Source organism: Tyto alba, unplaced genomic scaffold (genome assembly GCF_018691265.1).
Source record: "Tyto alba isolate M040663 unplaced genomic scaffold, T.alba_DEE_v4.0 Super-Scaffold_24, whole genome shotgun sequence".
Classification (NCBI taxonomy): Eukaryota; Metazoa; Chordata; class Aves; order Strigiformes; family Tytonidae; genus Tyto; species Tyto alba.
In genome coordinates this window covers 152,330-156,326 of record NW_024881298.1, presented here as the reverse complement: position 1 = coordinate 156,326, position 3,997 = coordinate 152,330, and the positions used below count along the sequence as shown (strand labels likewise).

The 3,997-nt window shown below is 49.2% G+C and overlaps 1 long non-coding RNA gene across 1 annotated transcript; it reads right to left on the bottom strand.

The window, feature by feature from the left end:
• Nucleotides 1-16: 16 nt before the first annotated feature.
• LOC122153852 lies at nucleotides 17-3,046 on the bottom strand. The gene is made up of 3 exons (XR_006165700.1): nucleotides 2,283-3,046; nucleotides 1,153-1,233; nucleotides 17-173 (listed from the first exon to the last, which is right to left on the bottom strand). It is a non-coding gene; the product is annotated as an uncharacterized LOC122153852 (long non-coding RNA).
• Nucleotides 3,047-3,997: the final 951 nt, after the last annotated feature.

The window sequence follows — 3,997 nt, the reverse complement described above, 5'->3', positions numbered from 1 at the left end:
CATTTCCGTGCCCGCCCACACGCCGGTTCACACACTTCTTGTAAATACTCCTGCAGAGGTTTCCACGCCTCCAGAGGCACCAACCTCACGCTGAGTTTCTGCAAGCGCGGAAGGAAAACCAGCGCTGATCTCTGATGGGCATCTGCAGCAGCAGGTCTCGCGGCCTCAAAGACCTTCAAAAAAAAACCAAAAAACCACCAAGATAAATGCTTGATCTGGCCTCAAATTGGTGAGAAAAATGGGGTATTTTAATGACCTGATCTATGTCAGGTAGAGCCCGAAGCTGAGATGATCCATCTGCACTGGAATGGCCTGAAGGAAAGCGAGATAAACACCTCGAGCCAAATTAAACATAAATTTGAGATCAACAGTCCCAAATCCCAGCCATTTTTCCCCAGAAATGCACTAGTCCTACTGAATGTTTCCAGTATAATGCTGCCTGCTGTTGGGTAAATCAATAAACCCTTTTTACAAAGTTTTTTTCTTGTGGGTTTATGGGGTCTTCTTTTGTTTTGTTTTGTAAATTCTAGGGTAGGGGGGAAAATAAGATTTGTCTTCCCTGTTCCCACTGTTGGTGGGGAAACACCCCCATGAGGTGCCCACCTATTTCCCATGGTGAAACAACCCACCTGAAGTGTCTTCCTACAGGGAATCAACCCACTCAACGTGTCTTCCCACAGGGAGACAACCCACTTGAAGTGTCTTCCCATGGGGAAAAAAAAACGCCCAAAGTGTCTTCCTATGGCGAAACAACCCACTCAACGTGTCTCCTCATGGTGAAAAACCCACTCAAAGTCTCTCCCCATGGGGAAACCATCCAACATGTGTCCCCATGCTGAAACAACCCACTCAAGTTGTCTTCCCCCAGGGAAAAAAACCCACCCAACGTGTCTCCCCATGGCGAAACAACCCACCTAACATGTCTCCCCATGGTGAAACCCACTCAAAAAGTCTTCCCACAGCGAAAATACCCACCCACAGCATCTTCCCACAGGGAAACAACTGACCCAACGTGTCTCTCACGGTCAAACACCCCACCCACCCCCTCTCCCACGGCGAAACACCTCAGTTTTCCGTGGGGAAACATCCCAACATATTCCCCGTGGCGAAACCCCCCAAATTATTCGCAATGTGGGAGCACAGAGGAATTACCGTGGGGGAAAGACCTTGTCAGAGGCGACGCAAACACAACGTCGGCTCTTGTGTTACAGCACATGGGGCGACGGCGGCGCCCTGAGAGAATAAAAGCAAATAGAGAATAATGGACAGGTTGGAGGGGGGGGAATAAAAAAAAAAAAAAAAAGGAGGATTGGCTGCTTGATAAATAAAATTGCGGGGTTTTTGAAGCCAGAAACTTGCTTGAGTTGGCAGCAGCCACATGCACACGTCTGCATGCACCCACTGTCCCTCTCTCTGGGAGGGATTTTTAATGATCCTTCAATATTCTTGTTTTTGAAACATAAAAAAAAAACAAAACCACACACAGCTGTTTCCCGTGAAGTCCATACAAAATCAATCTATTTCCACCAAAATCTTTCCTTCCATCAAGTCAGCAGGAAAAAAAATTCACTCGAGTCAAGAAACCCACAATAATTCTGGGGTTTGTGCAACAGCGACACAATCAGAGCGCGGAGAAGTGTCCTGAAGGGCTTAATGAGACTGAACCCTCAATGTAATTAATTAGAATAAATCCCAGAGCAATTTTAACAAACCCCAAAGCAATTATAAACCCCCTGGAAGTATGTATAAAAACCTCCAAAGTATCTCAAATGAATTATAAAATATTCCAAAGTAGTTAGACGTTTTCTCAAAACATTTATAACAAATCCCAAAGAGATCGTGGAAAAAACCCCAAAATATTTGTGAATTATCCCCAAGGGATTCGAGCAAGTCCCCAAGCAATTCAAACAAAACCCAAAGCAATTCAAGCAAAATCCCAAAGCAAATCAAGCAAAACCCCAAAGCAATAAAAGCAAAATTCCAAAGTAATTCAAGGAAAATTCCAAAACAATAAAAGCAAAATTCCAAAGTAATTCAAGGAACATTCCAAAGCAAATCAAGCAAAATCCCAAAGCAATAAAAGCAAAATCCCAAAGCACTAAAAGCAAAATTCCAAGACAATTCAAGCAAAATCCCAAATCAATTCAAGCAAAATTCTAAAGCAATTCAAGAAAATCCCCCCGGAATTTCTAAATTATCCCCAACAAATCCAAACAAACCCAAAATGGTTAAAAAATAAAAGACAAAATGTTATAAATCGCTTAATTCCGGCCTCTCGGCACCTGCGTCAGAAACGCTGAACACTTCTGAGCGTCCCCAGAGCACCAAATTCTCCAGAAATCCAACAGAATCCATCAGGAATTCCAGGTCATTAATCACTGGCCACTTTTGGACGGCGTCCCCGAGCAGAAGATTGAATTTGCTCTTTTTTGGCCCAAATATTAGCGAGGGGTCGGAGGTTCTTGATTTCCTGGGAAAAATGTTTTCTCCGCCATCCCAGGTGTCTGTTCTAGGAGGGGGCAGGGATGAATCCAGGGCAGGGGTGAGGAAATTGACTTTTTTTGAACAACAACAACAACAAAAAATTAAAAAATGGGCGGAGGCAACGCCCCGAGTTCCAATTTCCAGGTGAAAATTTTCGGGGGGTGCCGGGGAAGAGGGGGAGGGGCCCCCCGGGGGGGGGGGGGGAGATGACTTGGGGGGCCCTGGGGGGGGGGGTCAAGGCCCGAAAGAGGAGCCGGAAAAAAGGTCCGGGGGGATGGTGCGGTCACTGCGAGGTGAAATGAGGGGCACTGAGACCCACGGAGAGGGGAATCGTGACCCACGGAGAGGGGAATCGTGACCCACGGCGAGGGGAATCGTGACCCACGGAGAGGGGAATCGCGACCCACGGCGAGGGGAATCGTGACCCACGGAGAGGGGAATCGCGACCCACGGCGAGGGGAATCGTGACCCACGGAGAGGGGAATCATGACCCAGAGAGGGGAATCGTGACCCACGGCGAGGGGAATCGCGACCCACGGCGAGGGGAATCGCGACCCACGGCGAGGGACGGCGCACACCCCAGCGCGGCCTCCCGCACCCCAAAGCCCAACCCCCCCCCCCCGGCTCCTTCCCGCCCTTCCGGCCCCGAGTGTGCAAAATCCCGGGGGGGGGGGGGCAGGGGGGGAGAAAACGGCGAGAAAAAACGTTTTGCTTTTTTTATTTACCTCGGGGGGGAACAGAAATCTGAGGTGTCTCCCTCCCCCGGGGGTTGGGAGGGGGCGGCCACGTCTCTGCTGTCGCCATGATGGGGGGGGGAAAAAAAAAAAAAAAAAAAAAGAAAAAAATTAAAAAAAAAAAAAAGCAAAGCAAAGCGAAACACACTGCCCCCCGCTTAAAAAAAAAAAAAATGGAAAAAAAAATATAGTTTAAAAAAAAATTTGGAACAAATTCAAATATTTGGAACAAATTCGGAGCTCCGAATTTCCCCGAAAGGCGAGCGCAGCTGGCGGGGCCCCCGCTTGGTTTTTGCAACCCGAGATGCGGCGAGCGGAGCTGAAGGAAACACTCCCCCCTCCCCCCCCCCCCCCCCCCCGCGCCTTCACTATCTCACTCCATTTCCTAATTTTTTTCTTTTTTTTTTTTTTTTTTTTTTTTACAATTTTTTCGCCCCAAGCCATTGCCGACTGCGAGCGGGACAGGCCGCAGTTTGCAAACCCCTCGGCTGCGCTCTGCAAAAAGCAAAATCCTACCCCCCCCCCGCTCCCCCCCCCCCCGCCCCCTCCCGGGGTTAATCCCCTCCCGAACCTTTCGCAATCTGCAAACGGCTTCCCCCGCGAAAAGCAAAACTGCTCTTATTTATTTTTTAATTTCCGCCCCCCCCCCCCCCCCCCCCCCCCGATAAGGAACCCGGATCCCGGCAGGATTCTGCTGGGGTTTGTTTGAAATTTATGGGGGGGGGGAGGAGGTGGAGGGTGATTGGCCCAGGTCAGAGAGAGGGGATGGAGAGAGGGGG